Source organism: Perca fluviatilis, chromosome 16 (genome assembly GCF_010015445.1).
Source record: "Perca fluviatilis chromosome 16, GENO_Pfluv_1.0, whole genome shotgun sequence".
Classification (NCBI taxonomy): domain Eukaryota; kingdom Metazoa; phylum Chordata; class Actinopteri; order Perciformes; family Percidae; genus Perca; species Perca fluviatilis.
Genome location: NC_053127.1, coordinates 37,327,223 through 37,349,180, shown reverse-complemented (window position 1 = coordinate 37,349,180; position 21,958 = coordinate 37,327,223). Strand labels below are relative to the sequence as shown.

The 21,958-nt window shown below is 38.7% G+C and overlaps 1 long non-coding RNA gene across 1 annotated transcript; it reads left to right on the top strand.

The window, feature by feature from the left end:
* Positions 1 to 17,642: 17,642 nt before the first annotated feature.
* On the top strand, positions 17,643 to 18,289 carry LOC120543668. The gene is made up of 3 exons (XR_005636381.1): positions 17,643 to 17,680; positions 17,792 to 17,861; positions 18,201 to 18,289. It is a non-coding gene; the product is annotated as an uncharacterized LOC120543668 (long non-coding RNA).
* Positions 18,290 to 21,958: the final 3,669 nt, after the last annotated feature.

The window sequence follows — 21,958 nt, the reverse complement described above, 5'->3', positions numbered from 1 at the left end:
GAGGTGTTCGTTTGATTTCTGAGGAGGAAGGAGAGGCTGGGGTCGAATTGAAAGTTAAGCAAAAGGTTTAATGAACAACATGATGAAAACGACATGACAAAACAAATGTTACACTGCAGCTGACAGCGGACTGAATCAATGCTTCTCCTTGTGGAGTCACATAAAAACAGCCATGTGACATGACAAACAATTACACTGTAAAACAGCGGTCTGCGAACATGCTTCCCCTTGCGGGGTCACAGTTGCAGTGCTGGGATCATCTAAGGATCCGAATTTCTTCTGAATTTCAGGTCACAGACTAAGGTTGTTTATCATGGTAGTGTCGATTCTACAGAAATATGCATTTCCTTTGTTCTAACCCAGTCTGGCCCCGCAGGGAGTGGCTCCCCAAAAGTTGTTTAAACAATAAGTCTTCTAGAGCATCTACATTCATGCTAAATAACAGACATGACCTAATCAATTCTTTAGAAGCTTGAGAAGGTGTGAGCCAGACAAATGCTGATTAGGCTTAATCACTATTGAAACATTCCTTCACTCAGTCACACAACAGTTTACATTTTTTAAGTTACATTTTTTACCTAAAAGTATATTGTACTAAAACATACGCATGGTTTTAACTTTTTTATCTTCAACACTACTCTTATATTGTTACCACACTGCACATAGCTGTACATACTGTACATATCTGTCTATATGTATGTCTATGGAGATGCATTTATGCATCCAGGTAATTGTAGTTTCAACAAAGCTTTAATTTAAAAACACTGGATTAAAAAATATAAAATACAAGACGTTTCAGTGTTCATCCAAGCACCTTCATCAGTTGTTTAGTGTGCACAGGAAATAACTCTGCTTTAATACACACATGACCTCATGGCATGAAGTCACATGACTGCATTTGTGTTTGCCAGAGAAGATGGTGTCCCAGCAGCTTCAGATAATGCCCCTCCCCCTGCTTAAGAGGTGGAGCAGGATGGTGCATCTGTGAAGTGCCTGTGAATGGTTTTCAGAACCATGTTGTAGACTGAAATGATGTCTCAACCCACCTCCCAACCCACTGTTGTCTCAGTGTCTTTTTAGGTTTAAAATATACAGGGATGTTGTAATTAGAGAACAATCTTCAGAAGTTCTCAGACAGCCCAGCCACATATGGGATAACAACATGGCTTCTTCTGACCTTATGATTTGTTTCTGTTGATGGTTGGGAAACTTTTCGGGGGTTCTTGTGTGTTTTAACGCTCACCAAGGATAGTGACACTGTTTTAATGCGTGTTTTACATGTTTTTGTTCCTCATCCCTGGCCTCCCAATTTGTAGGCACAGTCTCCGCTCGATGTTGCAACATGCGGATAACTCCCAGTTTATGCTCTAGAGGGTGGTGAAAGTCAAACATTAGGTACTGGTCAGTGTGGGTTGGCTTCTGATAAACTTCCACCTGGAGCTCTCTCCCTTCCCGCAATCTTATCCCACAATCCAGGAAGGGGAGTTTATTTTCCTTTCAGCTCCTCTTTTGTGAACTTGAACTGGGCCTGTGTGTGTAATGGCCATTTCCCACCCCAACCCATCTCCCATCCCCTGCCATGACCAACCACACTACCTCTGGACATCTGTGAACTTTCTTCTTATGCTGAAACCTGCTGCCATCTTATACATAGTATGTGTGTTGTCTGGGAAGGACGTATATGTGAGTGGGTGAGTGTGTGTGGGAGAGAGAAAAGAGAGAGTGGAATGTATGTAGGGGATGGGGGGTGTTTGTTAAATATTTTAGATATTTTTATTAATTATTAATCTTTTTTTTAAAAGCACTAATCTGGAGTGGCACCTTGAATTCCGTTGTTTTAATACACTGTATTCACGCAATGACAAATAAAGCTTTATTTGATTGGATTTGATGTGGTTGTCCACTGAATTTATATGGTCTGTGAAGGGACTGATTTCTTTGGTCTTGATTTTCCCCCATGTGTCATCCACGTACCTGAACCAGTGGCTCGGAGGAACTCCCTTGTAGGTCTCTAATGCCTTCCTCTCCACTTCCTCCATGTAGAGGTTGGCCACAATGGGGGACACGGGGGAGCCCATTGCACAGCCATGCTTCTATAATATAAGACATCCTTATATTTGAAATAGGTGGTGTTCAAACGTAGCTCCAACAATGAGTGCACCTGATCTGGATTGAGTTGTGTTCTGTCTTGTAAAGTGTGGTCATGGCACAATCGCTCCCTCACAGTCTCTACTGCCGAGGTAATTGGCACGCATGTGAACAAGGATGTATGACACCATGGTTTCATCCGCCTCCAATGAGAGTCCCTGGACCTTGTCCGCAAAGTCCTTGGAGTTCTGTATGTGATGATTAGTGTTGCCAACCAGTGGTGCTAATATGGTGGCCAGGTATTTAGAAATATTGTACATGACTGAGTTAATATTGCTGACGATGGGTCTGAGGGGATAGTTTTCCTTACGTAAACCATACAGACAAGGTGTGGTATCTCCTGGGTACAGGCGGTAATATAAACTGCGATCTACCACCCCTTGTTTTTCCAGTGTTTGTAAGCAACTGATAACATGTTTCTTATATTTATTAGTGGGATCTCTCTTTAAGGTCTGATATGTGTTGTGGTCACTCAAGAGGGTGGTTACCCTAGAGTGATAATCCTCTGTGTTCAAAACCACTGTGCATCTCCCTTTGTCTGCTGGTAGGATGGTGATATGGGGGGGGGGGGCATCATCTGAAGCTGCTGAGACACCATCTTCTCTGGCAAACACAAATGGACTACATCTTAGCAGTCATGTGACTTCATGCCATGAGGTCATGTGACTGCCTTGTGTATTAAGGCCAGAGTTACTTCCTGTGCACACTAAACAACTGATGAAGGTGCTTGGATCAACACTGAAACGTCTTGTATTTTATATTTTTTAATCCAGTGTTTTTAAATTAAAGCTTTGTTCTACAATTACCTGGATGCATAAATGCATCTCCATATACATACATATAGACAGATATGTACAGTATGTACAGCTATGTGCAGTGTGGTAACAATATAAGAGTAGTAAGAATAAGTGTATGTGCAGGATGAATAGTATGAAGAGCAGTAGAATATGTCTGTGTAGGTGTAATTACAATATGTACATTTGTAAATAAATAAATAGCACATATGGGTAGGGTATGGGTGGGATAGGGTAGTGCAAATTGTCCGGGAGGGGGGACCGGGATGCAGAGCTAGAGTTCAGTAGGGTGACAGCTGCAAGAAAGAAGCTTCCTCTGAACCTGCTGGTACGGGTGCGGAGAGACCTGAGACGCCTCCCGGAGGGGAGTGGGGTGAACAGTCTGTGGTTGGGATGGGAACAGTGTTTGATGAAGCATTGCTTGTCCTGGATGGCCTCGGTGGAGGGGAGTGAGGAACCGGTGATGCGTTAGCCAGTTTTCACCACCCTCTGCAGTGCTTTCCGGTCATGGGCAGAGCAGTTGCCATACCAAACTGTGACATAGTTAGTGAGGATACTCTCGATGGTGCAGCGGTAGAAGTTCACCAGGATCTGAGGAGACAGGTGGACCCTTTTGAGTCTCCTCAGAAAGAAGAGACACTGCTGAGCCTTCTTGATCAGAGTAGAGGTGTTGAGAGTCCAAGAGAGGTCCTCAGATATGTGGACACCAAGAAACTTGAAGCTGGTCACACGCTTCACCTCAGTCCTGTTGATGAGAATGGGTGTGTGTGTGTGCTAGCTTTAGACTTCCTTTGATGTTTCCATTCTAGAGTCCATTCTGTTCTGTTTCTAGAAGTGGTGAGCATAATGGCAGGATTTATTAAAGCTTGCAACATTTGCCAGACACTTGGCAACTTCGAGGAGATGGAGCTGCTGGAGGTTAGGTGTAGATGGATAAGAATAAAACAAAAAAAGTGTTGAAGTGAGGTTAATGTCGAACTTCTTATCTTAATGGTGCTCCATGTCTTGTTAGGCTGTTAGCAAACAAATAATACTGACATTAAGTCAACATCGGTAACACTTTACAATAAGGTACACAAAGAAATAGGTAGTTAATGATTAGTTACTGTTTTGAAAAGGGTAGTTACCCTTTTTGAAAAGGGTAGTTAATATATTATAATATAAAATATAAAAAAGGAGCACAAAACGACAGCAACATTAAAGAAAGGCTTGTTTATTGCAAAGGACATATGGTCAACATTTGATTGATTAATAATGTAATAACATTAACTTCTAACAATTACTTATTTCACCAGTAAATTGCTGGTAAATGACAAAAACAAGCTCAAGATGGGAAAAGGGTATTTTACAATAACTTAAAATGCACCACAAGGCATCTGTGTGCTGTTTTTCCGGCAACGGCAGCTGCGGTCAGACTGTTACTGGTGAAGGAATTCTCTACATGGAAATACAGACACACTTAACTTCGCTGAACATAATCTGTCAGCATTTTAACCGATGTGTTTAATCCAGCTCTTAGCTAACTTTAATGTAGCGTTCCGTGCATCGATGCGTCTTTTTTTCTTATTTGGTCTTGTTACTACCGTTTACATTGCGCTATTGGCACAGTGTTTCGGTACCCAACCATACGTTAAACACTGTGGATGACGGTAAGGAATATATAGCCATTTACAGTGTAATCAATCGTTTTATAATAAACCAAAATCAAAGGCTGAACTTTTTGCGTTTCTTCAGAACAGGCACTGAACTCAAAATAAACAATAGAGCATGCTGTTAGCATCGACACAAATGAAAACATTTTCAACGATTTAACTTATACATATTACGTATGTCATGCACCAATCTTCCAAGGGGACCATCTTTATGTTTATTTGCCAGCCAATGTTTCCATTCAATGAATGCCAGATGTTTTTTCAGTGTCTTCTCTGTTCGGTTTCCCCGCAGTCTCCACACTTGCGACTTGTAGGTTGACCAAGCACAATGTTTTGGGTGTGGGCTCCTGTGTCTGGGTTAATGAATGACTGGCTGTGGTTTACTGAAAAGTGTACAAAACGACTCTCTGCAAGTGCAGTCATGTACGCCCTCCACCTGTCTGTGACAACCTTTGTACCTTGGCGTACATATTTCATGACAATTGGAATCAAGTGTTGCCTTGAACGCTTCTTAACCAGCCTGAGGATAGGTCTTCTCTGACTTCCTTTGATTCCCAGGATTCCAAACACCCATTTTCTCCTCTTCCAGGTATCACCAAATCTCCCCCTACCATACTTTATTAAACAATAAAAAGAAAAAGGATGAAATTAATAAAAGTAAACATTATGACTGTCATTGATAAATAACATAATAATAATAATAAAAATCTAAAAGTCAAAGAATATTCTGTTTCCACAGTTGAGATAGTAATGCTCCTCTGGCCATTGAATATGTTCAATTAAAAATATGAATAATTTTTGCAAGGTAAAGTTACTTAATTTCATATGCACAACGTCCTACACTGTGGCATAGACACAGATAAAAAGATAGACAGATTTTTATCTATCCCAAAAAATGGGAAATAACGGTGTTTCAGCAGCAAAATATCAGACACACACCGCACATATAGAATATACAGTAAATAATAGGAAATAATATACATTAAGTAATAATATAATACTACAAGAGCAAATATTCAAAATATATACAAATTGTAAATAAAATGTACAACTGTTTCACTACATATAGATACACTTATTGTGCAAGTTGGGGAATAAAAATGTACAATTGTTTCACTATTAATGATAGGATGAACCTATTGTGCAAGGTGCATTCAGTGCAGTAAACTATAATTATAAGTGATAATTCGTGCCAACAATACATATGGATAATACATTTTAATTCAAATATTGTAGACTTCATGTGTCACTTCTTTCAGATGTGAGTGTGGTAAAATGGTAAAAAAAGAGGAAAATCATAGAAATAGCATCTCGGTTGATAAAAGTTTGGTTAAAGCAACCTTTTTTGACACTAAAATAAGAGAACTTGAGTCTAAACAAGAAAACAGCAGAAACTCAACATTCATTTAATTGAAGTAAATGTATACATTAGATAAACTAAATCTGTTTGGAGAGATACTTTGTTGTTATTTTTTTGTATTTCTATCATTTCACTGTGTATTTACTGCACCTTGGGCTTTCCTCTCTGTACATGTAACACATGTAAATATTGGAGATGTATTAAAGCACAAAAGGTCAGCGAGTTGGCTAATTTCCTCCTCAGGTAATCATTAAGCATAACGGTAATTGATCAATAGTACTAGGGACTGGCATTTTCAGTCATTTCCACATTAGTGTACTCAGATTGAATGTATAGGGCACTCAAGTTAGTTATTTGCAAAACTAATTGAGACACAGCCAGTAAAGTGATCTAAACTGGTCCTGGTTAATGTTGCCATGCTAACACATGCTACTGCTAACATTGCTGGAAAACCAGGCAAGTCGGCCATGACTGTTTACAACGTGTAGCCTGTTTAGTGCCTGTAGCCTACAAACGGAAAGTAATTTTAAGCCATAAAGGATGGCTGTAAATCGGGTATAGAGGGCCGTGAGTTTAGTTGTTGGTGCCGTAATTTTAGGCAGAGATAGTGTGTCTGTCAGTCGGGTAGAGAGGCTTGCATGGTCATGATGTTTTATCTGTTGTTTCAGTAATTTTAAGCTGAGATAGGGTGACTGTCAGTCGGGTCCAGAGCTCTGAGTGAGCACAGGCTTTTATGAATGTCAATATAGCCAGCATGAGCTTATTTTCTGCGCTGCGGAGTAATGTTTGGCTATGTAAGACTAGCGTCTAGCAAACGTTGTTGGATGCTGCAGTGTAAAACTGGCAATCTCTGTGAACTTTGAGTCTGGGGGGGAGGGTCCGGAGAAGCCAACTTAATCCATTATTTTGAATTTGGACAGCAGTAACTATTTCAAACGCTAGTCAGTATTACATATAGACCACACATTATAATTTTCATGTAAATTGGATCATGTTTGTCGTATAAGGCCGATTTCATGTTGCCAGCACGGGGCACTATGAATATGAATATAATATTGTCATAACGAGCCATTGTTTGATGTCTATTTCTAAAAACACTTTTTTTCAACATTGTGGTGAGTTTTTTAGCATGTTTATGACCTCAAAAGGCAATTAATTATTTTGAATAATAATTGCTTTAGTTTCAAGAGGGCCTTAGTGGATGTTGTCAATTCTGGGGCCTTAATTAATTAACTAATTCATTCAATCATTAATATCTGATCTCAAATGATTATGTTCTTCTCTGGGGTGGCAGTAAGGAGTTGGTTAGCTAGTTCACCTCTTGTGCACTGCAAAGGTCCTTTTGGGCAAGGCACCAAACCCACCCAAATGCTCGGGCGCATGTCCAGCAGTTGCAGCCCCCTCACTCAGACATTTCTCCATTTGTGCATGAATAGGACTTGAGCATTTATGTGTGTATTTCAGGCCTGTGTGTAGTATGTTATAGCAGAGTGTACATATTTTTATTTCCCCACTAGGGATCAATAAAAAGTATAAATTATTATTATTACCCCTGCCATTTTATCCAGACTTTATGTGGGATTGAAGAAAATAAATGTTTAAGTTCTGTAATGTAATGTAAAAGTTGGATTTATGCAAAATGCTTTACATTTCATACACACCTTCCTTTTGTGGTAGAAATTGCTTTCGTCAAGCATGACAAATTCATCCTGTCTTCAAAGTTTCATTTTTCCCCTCCTTTCTCTTCTCTTAATTGCCCTCTGGCATACTTTCATCAACTTGTGGCTCATTTTTGACAGTGTGCGACTGCTTCCTGTAATACCATCCTGCAACATGTCAATTTGCCTGAGCTGCAGCCCCTGGGAAAACCTGGTAAAGATTAATATAAAAATACAAAACATACAAACATTAAACATATGACGACAGATTCATGCAGCACTGATAATGTAATGTTGACGTGTGTCCATATGTAACATACAAGTTCACATTTCTTTTACAAGTTTCCATCTAGTATTCTACAAATGCTCACATCTACTTTATCAGGTCTCACATTTGGCACCATATTTGCCATTATATAATGGAAGGCTTTTTTCAGGTTGCCTAAAGTAAAATTTAATGTGAAACAATTCAGTACATAATACAAAAAATGTCAAAATTGAACTGTTACACTTTTAAGGATTTGCCGGCCACTGGTACATATGAAGTTAACGTTACCTATAAATGTATTTCATCCAGCTGGACAAGGATAATTTGCTCTTTTCGAATAGTGAACTACATCTCGCTGACTTCCTTGTAGTTTGTCCTCTCTGTTGCTTTCCTCGACACTGCCTGCAAAAGATAAATAGTTAATAGACAGATCAAAAATAAATAAATATTTAAAATAACTTTGCATCAACTTGATTATTCTGTTCCCTGAGCTCAATGTTCACAGATTTAAGTTATTTAATTAATTAAACGTTTAATTAATGTCACATTCCAGTGTAACACAGTTTGGCGGATAAAATAGAGGTGTAAATTATAAACTAAACTTTATTGATATTGTTTATGTGCTTACTTTACCTGATTGATTCATATCTTCAACATTCAGTTGAAGAGTAAGTAAGCGTAGTTTTTTTCCCCAACATGTTATCCTCTGGAAAACACAGAGCCCTGTTACATTTATACGCTCTCAAATTGTCATTGTCAGTCATTTCTTTTTCTTGATAAAGTTAAATACTAAAGGTGACATATTATACTTTCCATGTTTTCTGTGAAATCTACAATTTTGTAATGCAGTAATTTCATGTTAAATGTGGCCAAAACTTGAAATAATGATGTAGGCTAAACGTATTTTTATAAAATAACAGTGAGCTAAAACATTGTGAACTTTGTGGTTAAGACAGTTTTGTCTACTCTCAACAAAGTAGTAAAGCAACTCAAAGCTGGCCTTTTATGATTGGTCATCTTCTCCAGATAGGCTTGACTGGAGTGTTTTTTCATTTTTTTTAAATTCCATTTTTGTGTTAACATGTATTTACATGCTACTGTCAGTTAACAATTTCATCGGTGCTGCCAATGTTGTTAAATCCAACACAATTCCAGGTTGCATTACTGCTGAAACATGTCTGATTGGGTAGTGTTTGATTCAGAAGACTTTTTCTACGACTTTTCATGGTAGAAAGTGCTGCTTTTGTCCACTAAAAGCCAACATTAGCATACTGCTAACTATTAAGTAGCTAGCTACATGCAAACGCAACATAAATGTAATCTTGGCCAATGCTGGTCACTTCAGTACTGGGACATGTCCGGTTGTGTAATATTTGTTTTAGAAGCCTTTATTGGTGATATTTCACGGTACATGGTACAAAGTAAGGCAAGCTTCAACTAGTTAAACACGGAGTGTAGGCAAGGGGTTAAGCGAGTGTCCATAAAGCGTAGTTCCTTTGGCACCATTTAGATGCTAACAAGCACTTACCCACCGTTTGCATTCCATTGACTGCTATTCATTTTGGCGTCACTTTGACAGTGAATAACTGTGTCAAATTACTTTATTTGCCCATTGTTTATTTCTTAAGAAACATGACAATGTATAAAAGGCTTCATTACCTTGTATCTCACGTTAAGGCTCCGTAGCAGACTTTTTTGTAAAAATAGGCTAATGATTGTATCATAACCACGCGACTTACTGTCGCATAGTAGAGGAATAGCCGTATAGTACAGGACTTTAGGCCACAGACAGTACCAAACTGTACCAACAGCTCCCGTTGATCTGGACGGAGAACAGTGAAAGACATAAGAAGCACTTTTCCGGTGATAGCTGAGCGTTACCGCACAGCCTCCAACTGAGAGAGACGATGGAGATGTGACTTGGGCAATCTGTCTGATAGTTGTAAGTCTTCTGGTAGCTGTGCCAAAACATATCTCAATCATTTTGAATCTTGCAGAGACGGAGAGCGTAGGTATATGTAAGGAGATATCATATGCACTGGCTAATTAACGCTAACTAAAATGCTAGCTAACATTAGTAATTAGTAAAAACTTAATCAGCTAATGTAAGTCCAAACTGCTTGCGAGTTTCTCCTGTACTATACAGCGATTCCTCTATATGCGACAGTAACATGCGTGGTTATGACACAATCATTAGCCTATTTTTCCAAAATGAACACCAAAATGAATGGCAGTCAATGGAATGCTAACGGCGGGTGAATGCTTCTTAGCATCAAACAGGGAGTTTCGCATTATGGACGCTTGCTTACCCCTTTGGTGTAGGCTCCAGAGATTTCAGGAAACGCTCACAAAATGCTATATTATAGTTTCCCTTTAATTAATGGGACCAAACTTAAATTTCTGACATTACATATCAGGCCCGTTTGTAACAACATGCACCAGAAAATGCACAAACCGCAGAACAACTCACAAATAAATTTACATTAAATATAACTGTATTTATATTTTTTACACAAGAGGCGCTTTTACAGTGCATTGGATATGTTTTAGTGTCAAAGTGCATCAATTACTGTATGTCAACAATCAAGAAATTTCTTGACTGTAGCCAAAGTGTTCAAATCATAGGCCTAAGTAACAAACCTTTGCTAATCATTACGTGATTCAGTAATAAAGGTGAAAAGACACTAAAAAAATAAGAGAATTTTATAGGAGTTGTATGGCAATAACAAACTAATTATAATTTCTTTTTACATAATGTTGCATTAATTTCAAAATAGTACTAATGGCACTTGGAACAGATAAAGAAAGGTATAGTGAAGGGTTAACATTAAATAACTGTTGTTTATAGCAATTTTAAAGATATCAGTCCCTCTTGAATGGTTTATTTTATCCATCACTTAATGCTGGCCCTTTGTATAGAAAATGGCGGTTACTCAGCTTGAAAGCTGCACGCAGATTTGGCGACCTATTCAATATTCTAACCTAATATTCCAACCTCAATTTGGTCAAGTTTGCCCACCACTAAAAATAGGAATAGGGAAATTAAAAACGTACTTAATTAAACATTACTTACCACTGCAATCTATCAACGTTTGGGTGTTTCTTCATTTTCATGCTCTTTTTGCAGATTTTGCATTTCACTTTCGCTTTAAGCAACTTCTTTTTCTGGAGCCATTCTATAATTTTTTTGTTTCTTTTAAAAGTTTGTTTGCCCTCAATGAGACGGCGTACTTTCACGTACAGTACCATACCCTTGTTACATACTGTCTATGGCTACAACAGGCAGGAAGAGACGAGGGTTTACACATGCGCACATGTACACGTGTCGCAGTAATGTACGACACGTTCAAGGCACCTGACGTTTAAGTGACCCGCTCACATTTGTCTTTAGCTATTGCCGAAACCATCACGTTAAAATTAGCTACTGTTTGTTTGTGTTTTATGGAAAATGGCATCCCATACTTAGCAGTAGCTACTGCCTCAACACATTAACCTGTAATGGAGACTGCAAGTAAAAGCAGAAGAAAAAAGATGCCTAACCGGCGTCTTTTAGATAACGAGGTTGTGTCAGTTCGTAAGTACATATTTACAATTTTAATATTAAAAGTGGGTTACATTGCTTCACAAAAGTAGCTAACTTGACATCATACCATGTGCTTTTCGACAAATATTGTTATTTGCTTCATAAATTAGCTAACGTTAATCTACTGACTAAGTAATTGTTAGCTACAGAACGTTAGCTAGCTAGCTATGTGTTTTAAGGTTGAGAGCCAACCGGGTCTCACAGAATTCCGTGAGAATGCCACATATTTAGAGTTGAGGGGCTGTGTTCATTTCACGGCAAGTAAATTGTTAGTCAAACAGTTAACATATAGCTACTCTTCAAAATGACAATTTACAACGTTTTAACATTTTGTCGATTTTTATTTGAATACATAGCTAGCTATGTGATGACAATAGTGAAAACAGGTTTGAAAAGGTACCTTTCAGTTAGCTACAGATGAGATGATGAAGATTTCTCTCTCGCCATTATATATGATGATACATGTTATTATAACCTGTAACAACATAACAAACAATGGGTAACGTTAATGTTATTGCCCGAATTAAAATAAAAACTCTTGACTCTATGTCATTAACATGCATATTGATTTGTAAGTATCCATAACATTTTAAAATTAACCAAAAGTACATTCTGTATTAATTCATAGACGTACTTTCATCTAGTTTTCTGAATTATACAAAAAACAACTGTTTCTGTTTCCAAACATTTTACAGCGGCCACAGAAGGTTCTGAAGAATCAGAGCAAAACAGAAGACAAACTGTGGAAGTGGAAACAGGTAATTCATTGTTAATTTAAAATTTTGTAAATGTACTAAACACATGCACTCAGATTAACTGAGTGGTTACGGAGTACTTGCATTATGGACATAGTTTGAGATGGAGATAAATCTTATATAATTAAAAAATCACGTGATAACATGCCTCAAATCATTCATTTTTTGGTGTGACAAAAGAAATCACACCATTGAGCCATGTGATCATATTTATTTATTTTTTGTTAAAACTTTTTTATTTACCTTTATTTAGTTCATTAAGAACAATGTCACATTTGCAACGCCAACCTGTCACATTCACACTGTTACACATTCATACCTGTAAGCTCCCCAGTACAACCACAGTCTGATCTGCTGGCCACTGAGCAGCTCCACTGAAGCAGTTGGAGGTTAAGGGCCTTGCCTTCCCAAGCACGCTTCCATAAGCCCTAGACACCACTGCCCACGTGATTAATTACGTGAAAATAGCAACTTATATTTAACTCTTAAATTGTGCCTACAAATGTGATGGTGTCACTCATTTATGCCGATGGCGATATATCCAAATCTTTCTGTAATTTAACAGAAGCTAAGTGTTGGCTGTACTCTGTTTACCCTATTAATGTCATTTTTGGTAGATACATACATTAAAGAAGACAAACTCAATTTGATTATACAATACTTTTTGACATAGACATGCACCCCTGAACAATAGCTGCATTATTTTAGTTGTGGGAAAATTTATTATATGCCAGTGCCACGTTATATTTTAAAGTAAAACTGTAATAAGCAAGCTACATATGTTTTGGGAGCTGCAAACATTTATAAAGTGATAGTGTTATTTTCAGGCATTTTTTTTCATTTGTAACAATTATATAGCTTAATGAAAGTCCAGTTTAATAAATACCCGGGAAAAGGTTTTCATCATAACAGCATAATTGAGGAAAATAAAACCAAAGATCCTGTTAGTTTTTATGACTATTCAGGGTTTCTCAAGGTTGGCAAGGGAGAGATCAATAAAGCAACATTTTGAGGAGCAACTACTCACCAAAAAGAGAATAGCTAGTCAACCTTAAAGTCAGCCCATCTTAAGTTAGTTTTGTAAAGTTGTCACTATGTCCATAAAGGCTAACCAACTTCACTTTCTGTACCAGCAGCTATCTCTTTTTTCAATTCTAGACAGTTTTGACAACTCTATTACTACTATATAATTTTGGTTTCTGAACTTTTTGCAATGATGGGTCTGAGTCACCAACAGAAGATCTGCCTACTAAAGGTTAAGTTGTGTCGAAACATTGTATTACATATACATATTATCTACAGTTTATTCAGTTTTATGATTGTGTGTTGTTTTGTAATACACAGTAAGCAAGAACATAACTACTATTTTGTAGAGCTAGGTTTTCATTGTAGTCTAGTAGCCAGCCCATAGAGCCCCATTGTGAACCCAGAAATGTTGAGTACACCAAAGTTTTATTGCAGAAATGTGAAGTATGGGTCCCCAGCACACAGAAACTGCCGGATGCTAATTTGCATATGTTGAGCAATTTGCATAATTAGCATAATTTGCATTATTAGCTTAATCGTCCATTTTGACCACATATTTTGCACTGTATGGCCAATTTCTATAATATGTGAGTGGTTTTATAGGTTTTAGAGGATGCTGAATTCAATTATGGCACTTTCAGACTTCAAAATGGTAACTCTATTTCAAATTTGGATAAATTTAGAATTTGTTTTTATTAATTTCGGGCAAAATATTAAGTTATTTTCATGGTAAACGCAATAATCTCACATTTCACAATCCAAATAGCTCTTGCTCTTTGATGTGAATGTTGATAACCTAAATTTGTTTACATTTCTTGAGGTCCGGTCATGTTTTTATGCAAATAAGCTGTTGCAGCTAGCTGTTGTAGTTGTAATAAGTATGTTGTAAAGCAAGGGAGCATATTCTAGTTTTAAAGCTGCCTAGCTTCGGCCATAGACCACATGAGTGCAAACAAGTCAGTGACTTGGACTGTCTCCGAATTACATGATGTTTTTGTAGCTAATTCTGGGAGTTTGTGCCGGAAGCAAATGCTAGCCAACCTGTGTGATTATTATGGTGATGCCGTTATTGTACTGAGAGTTGAAGGATGCCAGACGATTGTTGGCTTTAGGCAGTACATTGGTAAATCACTCAAATTAGTAGGACAAACTGACCTCTCCAATGACGACGATGATGTCAACAAGGTTGTCAGAAAAGTGCGGGCAGAGGTCCAGAATATTCCCTTGCCTCGTGAATACGACCTTGGTAGCTTTAGGCATGAAAGGGTCATACAAGCTACAAGTCCAACTCTCCTTAGACTTGTCTCCAGTCTTTTGTCCAGGGAAGAAACAGTGACCAAGCCAGCACTCACAATTGCTCAATGCATCCAGCAGCACATCAGTAAAAGCTGGAATCAGACAACTTTGGGGCTAGCTGTAAAACTTCATCATAAGCATGGTAGTTCAGAACTGGTTCGGAACCTAAATGAGCATGGTCTTGCTGTAACAAGTCCTCCGGTTCCGGAAGTCAGCTGCCAAATATGCCTCAGATGATGCAGATAAGTACCTGCGGGGTATTAGGACTGGAGAAGTGCATTGGCCCTATTCACAGTTGGGGTGATCATTTTGATCTTGTAGTCTTCACACCCAATGGTTGCCGCACAACACATGCCATGGCCACTCAGTTTGTGCAAAATCCTGCAGGGATCCTGTTCCCTGGAGTGGCGACTCCAGACGGTGGAATTACATCGCTAAAAGTACCCCGTTTGACAAAGCTCCAAGCTGAAAAATTCTGTCTGGTTGCTAACCAAAATCTTACCATTGAACATTATACAGGCCCTAAGAAGCTGACTCAACCCGCTCGGAAAGAAGTGCCAAGAACACTACTTTCCAAGAGAGGATTTCTAAAGCACAGAGGAGGGATGCTGCCTACAATGTTGTACAAGATCGTAACAGTGATGAAGGTGTGTCTAAAATGAAGACTATAAGTGTCTTTGGACCACTGCTCGGCTCACCTCCTGCTCATCCTGATACAGTGCTCCGTACCATTACATACCTGGACACATCACTCAAGCGGCTTGGCATGAGCTACAGTCATATAACATTTGACATGCAGCTGTACAAGATGGCTTGCCAGATCAAATGGGGTGACCCACAGCGATGGGCATCAGTGGTGCTTAGACCTGGAATGATGCACACCCTGATGTCATTCATTTGCTCAATTGGGGAGCTGATGAATTCAACAGGCCTTGAGGAGCTTGTCTATCATTGATGACAATGGATGCCTCCGAAAGGGCAATAAGTCAGTGCTTGTCCAACTGCAGAGAATCTGGGTGACCAATGTGGTTCCATTCTGGCCATGCATGCTCTTTCGGGATGTGATACCACCTCATATCCTGTCGGGAAGGGGAAGGTGTCTGCACTCAAGGCTATGAGAGTCGTACCTGGTAAGCTTCTCCACTGTATTGGAGAGGCAGAAGCCACAGATATACAGATCAAACCCTTTCTGGCTCTGTACAATCAGAGGAACTCTTTAACCTTGGATGCAGCCCGGTATGAAATTTACCGAAAGCGAAAAAGGCCCCTAGCACTGAAGACACTACCTCCTACAGAGTGCAATATGCGCCTTCATGGAAGACGTGCCCACCTACAGGTGCTGCTATGGAAAGCAGCAGCCCAGCCTGAACCACCGGCTGTGGATATCACCTTGTTTGGGTGGGACAAGAAGATGGGCCTAAAGAAAGGAGAAGAACTGATTATGCCCTCCCAGGATTCAAGTCCAGTTGCTCCTCCTGCTTTGTTAGATGTTGTCAGCTGTGGTTAAACCTTGCACATCAGCAAAGTGCAACTGTGCGGCTGCAGGTCTGGCCTGTACCAGTTATTGTTCCTGCAAAGGCAATGATGGTATATGCTGCAACATACTTACACAACACCAAGAACACAAAGAGAGGGATGAAGGGTCTGGAGAAGATGATGACAGAACAGACGTGGATAGTGAAGATGAGGAGGCTGCCTTTTTGTTAATTAATTGTGAGGCATAGCAGTTTGCCTGAAGGTGGTGTGTGCTTTTTGTGGTGCGGAGGTGAGGCCCTCTTGGTTAGCCTTGCGTCTGGCAGGCTGACCCGGGTTGCCCAGACTCAGTTTTAACTCTTGCGCCTGGCGGAGTTTTAACTGGATCCACGTTGGCTCTTGCAACTTGCGGACCAACCTGGACAGTCCTTCTGCCATTCGGGCGTTGCCCTAGCGACTTGCGTGGTCTTTCTTTTATGGCATGTATATAGTGTATATTTGTACCTAGTTCGTTGATCACACAAGGTGATAAGCTTAGATGATGTCATGTCATTGGGTGTCTTAATAAGCTACCCCATTAATATGTATTGTACAGTAGCAGGATCCAAGTTATGTCAAATACCCGCATTGCTTTTTAACAAAGATTCATCTTTTATTCAAAAAGCAATTTTGAATATTCAAAAGTGTCAGGAGGGGATTCAGTTTCACTACACCCTGAAAACAATGCATCAACATTCACAAGAGCACTCATGATTCTGAAATGTAAGATTATTGTGTTTACCATAAAAATAACCTAAAATGATACCTGAAAGTAATCAGAATTTGCCTAAATAAATCAAAATATGTAATAAAATTAGCTCTTTCAAATCTGAAAATGCCGGAAATGAAATCAGCATCCTCTAAAACCTATAAAACCACTCACATATTGTAGAAATTGGCCATACAGTGCAAAATATGTGGTCAAAATGGACGATTAAGCTAATAATGCTAATTATGCTAATTATGCAAATTGCTCAACATATGCAAATTAGCATCCAGCAGTTTTAGTATACTGGGGACCCATACTTCACATTTCTGCAATAAAACTTTGGTGTACTCAACATTTCCGGGTTCACCTAGTTGGCTACTAGACTAGTGTTTGTATGCAGCTGGAAGCCTCATTGTAGAATTAAACAGTCCATGTTAAGTGTGAACAATTACATGTCTACACGACAACTCTATATTAAAGAGGTGATATTATGCTCATTTTCAGGTTCATAATTGTATTTAGAGGTTGTACCAGAATAGGTTTACATGGTTTCATTTTCAAAAAACATCATATTTTTGTTGTACTGCACATTGCTGCAGCTCCTGTTTTACTCTATTTCAACAGAGACTGTTGAGCTCTCTGTTTTAGCTACAGAGTGAAGCATCTTACCGCTATCCCATCTTTGTTTGGAGTCACACATGCGCAGTACCTAGGTAAGGACAACTAGCCACTTAGATGCAGAGTAGGGCGGGCCCTGATAGCATGATAGTGTGATCCAAAACAAACGGATCCGATCTAGCATCTATCTACCGGTAACCATGGCTTCAGCTCAGCCATACATGTTCGAACCAGAGTCTGATCCCGAAACAGAAGCCGAACTAGCTTCACAACCTAGACTGGAGCAAGATGTTTCAGAGTGGTAAGTTAATTAAGTATTTCAGTTTGAATTCTGCACCGTTTCTATCACAGTAACAACTTTATATCCATTGACTGTCTGGAGGGTGTCTAACGTTTTTTATTTTATATTTAGGTGTACTTGTGGAAATTGCTCGACAATGTCCACTGAAGTTGAAAACATCTGTTGCCAAGAAATACAAATGGTAATTATATTAGAACGTATACAACAGTCATGCAAAGTGGATATGATGTTGACTAACCTTCCTCTGTTGTAAAATACTACAAAATGTGTTGTCATGTTTACTTATACCGTTGTGTAAAAATGTATAATTTCACATCACCTCCTGGATGTAATTATTTGTAATCAATTATATTATATTATAGGGGCCAATCATTTCTATGATCTTTGACAACACCATTTGTTTTATACATACAAGGTTAACAAATAAATGTAGCTTCACCAATCAGTATCTCCATTTTGCAGTAATGTTGCCTCCTCAGGTAATATTTATTCTAAATGAGTTACTTATTTTTATTATTAGGTTGTTACACAAATGCAACAGGTTCCTGTCCCACCTACCTGCATGGTTTACCATCCAGACCTAGAGCCAACCTGTTTGAACCACTACACCCTGCGGAACATCTACACTATATACGTGGGTATCTCGTGACGTCACACATTAAAGACGGCGCCATCTTTAGGACCACCCAGGGACCGGAAGTAAACAGGTAACTATCGGTAACTATGCCTTCTATCTGCTGTGCCGTGGGCTGTGATAACAGCAAGTCAAAAAAATCGGGACATACGTTTTATAATATTCCTAAAAATACTGAAAGGAGACATAAATGGTTAGCTGCCATTAAAAGGGATCAGAGGACTCCCACAGAACACTCCAGACTGTGCAATGAACACTTTATTTCGGGTAAGTTAACTCCTTAACTGACGTTAGCTAGCTAGCTATGTTAGCTACCCTACCGAAAGATAAGTTGACATCTCACACAACAATGTTGATGATGACAGTGATTCACAAAGTAAGATCAGTAACAATTATTGCATCTCTGCTCATCAATGTTGCATTATTTGATTTTCGGTCAAGTAACTTTACTTATTTCTAGAGCTAAAGTTACAGGGAGGCTACACCAGGCACGTAACTGAAGTAACTGATGTGTTCGTTCGCGTTGCGTCTGCTGTAACCTTCTGCTATGATCAGTGAACTGGCTACACCAGATGTGATGGCCGCGCTTACGTTAAAAAATAAATAAAATAAACTATTATTTGCGCGTCGCGAACGGAGCGTTTCACTTACCGGTGTAGCCTTCCTGTTAGTGTCACACACTGTTCATTAATGTGTCACTATATATCATTCTACCCCTGTAGGTCAGAAGAGCGAGAATCCATTAAACCCCGACTATGTGCCAAGTTTGTTTGCTTATCTCACACCTGAGCAACGCAAAAGAAAAATAAATGGTTACAGCAAATTTGAGCAAATGCAAGCTATCAAAAGAAAGAGAAGGACGCATGATGTTGGACCGGTGGCACCCTGTGATACCACCAGCCATATGCGGATGGATGACTGTGGAGACACCTCAGCTCAGGAGGATAGAGGTCAGACAGCTGATCACAGCTGCTGTAATTCTGTAGTCTATGCTGACAGCAGTGTACCATGCTCCAATGAAGCCTGCAAAGAAACTGTGAGGAGACTGACAGAAGAGTGTACTGCACTGAGGTCAGAGGTTTATCAACTCAGGGAAAAGGTTATCAAGTTATCCTTCAGCCAGGAAACCTTCAAGGACAATGATGACATGGTGCAGGACTTAACTGGCCTTCCATCCTTTGCCAAGCTGATGGTTGTGTTCACTTTTGTGTCAGCGTTCCTCAGGGTGGGACCTGGATTGAATCCCTTTCAAAGCTTTTTAATGACTCTAATGAGAATGAGACTGAATTTACCACTGCACTTCTTTTCATATATATTTCATGTGTCAAAGCCTATTGCGGGCCGAATTTTTAACAGTACATTAAATGTCTTGCATGATAGGTTGTTTAGATTTATACTGTGGCCCAGTAAGGAACAAATTCAAATTAGTTTACCCATGTGTTTCAAAAATAGTAGTTACAGAAATTGTACATCCATAATAGACTGCTTTGAAATTTTCATTGAGAGACCTAAAAACTTGAGAGCCCAAGCACAAACATACTCACAATATAAGCACCACAATACTGCCAAGTACTTGATATCAATAACTCCACAGGGAGTCATATCGTTTGTGTCTCGTGGTTGGGGAGGGCGAGCAAGTGACAGGCACATTACAGAGAACTGTGGCTACCTGGAAAATCTGTTACCTGGTGATTTGGTCCTAGCAGATTGAGGGTTCACAGTAGGAGATGCTGTGGGATTGTACAGTGCTCATCTCAAAATACCTGCCTTTACTAGAGGGAAAAAGCAACTGCATCCAAGTGAACTTGAGTATTCAAGGGGGCTAGCAGCTGTTCGAATTCATGTTGAACGAGTGATTGGTCTTGTGAGGAATAAGTACACCATTTTACAAAGCACAATACCCATTTCTCTCTGTCTGACTGCAACTCCAGGAGAGCTTACATCTCTTGACAAAATTGTCAGAGTGTGCTGTGCTCTGTGCAACATTTGCCAATCTGTTGTGCCCTCGCAATAGCATGGCATGGGTGTCAGTAACATTGTTTTCCTTAGTGTCACAATGTTAAATGTACAAATGTAATATATTTTTGAATCAGTTTTTTTATACAAGGCTGTTACTTTAGCCTGACAAGCCAGACCCACATTAAGATGTTGGGTCTGGGAACTCACCATTGACGGGGCTTGATCAGAGGGGCGGGATAAATGGTTGTCTTTCAAATTCCCTCTGCAAGCAATAGGATATAACCAGGCAGAGCAACGAAGAAGGTAGCGGAGCTAGTTGATGGATTAAACTTTTGCCGTATCCGGTCGGCAAAACTCTGAACACATCTTCCTTTTTTTAAGAATGACTTCAGAGCCGTTCTTTGTTCTTTTCTCAAAGAAAAGCTGAACCCCAAGTCTTCCAGAAGACCGCTGTTCCCAGCAGCAGCAGCAGCCATAAGCCCCGCCCACCCACTCTATACACGATGTGATTGGCCTGACCAAAATTTGGTTTTTCCAGCTCTCAAGTCAATGGAGAGTGCCTAGACCCCCCCTGGCTGCATAATAAATTTGCTGCCACTAGGGTGGTCTAGATTTCTAGACTACTGTTATTTATGAGTTTCATGTAAAATTGTTTTGTGTTTGTCTTGTTTTTAAAACAAGTAGACTATCACAAATGTGTGTGTATATTGATATTGGCTGAAATTACTTTGGAAATAAATTGTTATTCATTCAATTACAACACTTTGATGTTTATTTTACATGGTCACATTGCAGTAACAATACATGTGCAATTTATACATTTTTCATTAGGCAGTGTTGTAATGTAACAAAATACAAATACTTCACTACTGTACTTAAGTAGAATTTTCACACACTTTTTTTCCTTCTCTCTCTCAAATATAAATAAATATATATATATATATATATATATATATATATATATATATATATATATTTTTTTCCTTCTCTCTCTCTCATATACATATATATATATGTGAAGAGGAAAATATATATATATATATATATATATATATATATATACACACGAATATATACATATATATACACACACACATTTAATATCAGAAAATTACTTTTATACTTAAGTACGTAAATAACAGACACTTTAAGACTTACTTTAAGTAATATTCTAAAAGGAAACTAACTTCTACCAAGTAATTTTCTGGTAATATATATATATATATATATATATATATATATATATATATATATATAATTTAACGTTTATTTAACCATGTAGGCTGTTGAGAACAGGTTCTCATTTGCAACAGTGACCTGACTAAGAAAGCGTGAGGGTGCGAGACAACATACGGTTTCACATTTAATACAATACAATACAGGAGTACAAAATACAATAGGCTACATAAAAGCTACATAAAGTGCAGAATAAGTAGCCATTACAAGACTGACACAAACGTGTGATGAGTAAGCCGAAGGATATGTGAAAGTGATAAGGACGTAACGCAGTATACATTAATAGACAGTCTGTATCACCGCTTAAAAGGTCAAAATACAGATATTGCAAAATGTGGACTAGTTAGTGAATTAGAACTATTATAACGCAATAAGCATACATAGACGGTCTGTAAGAAGCTAAAACGTAGTGAAGAGCCATATATACAGTGTAGTTACTCATGTAGATG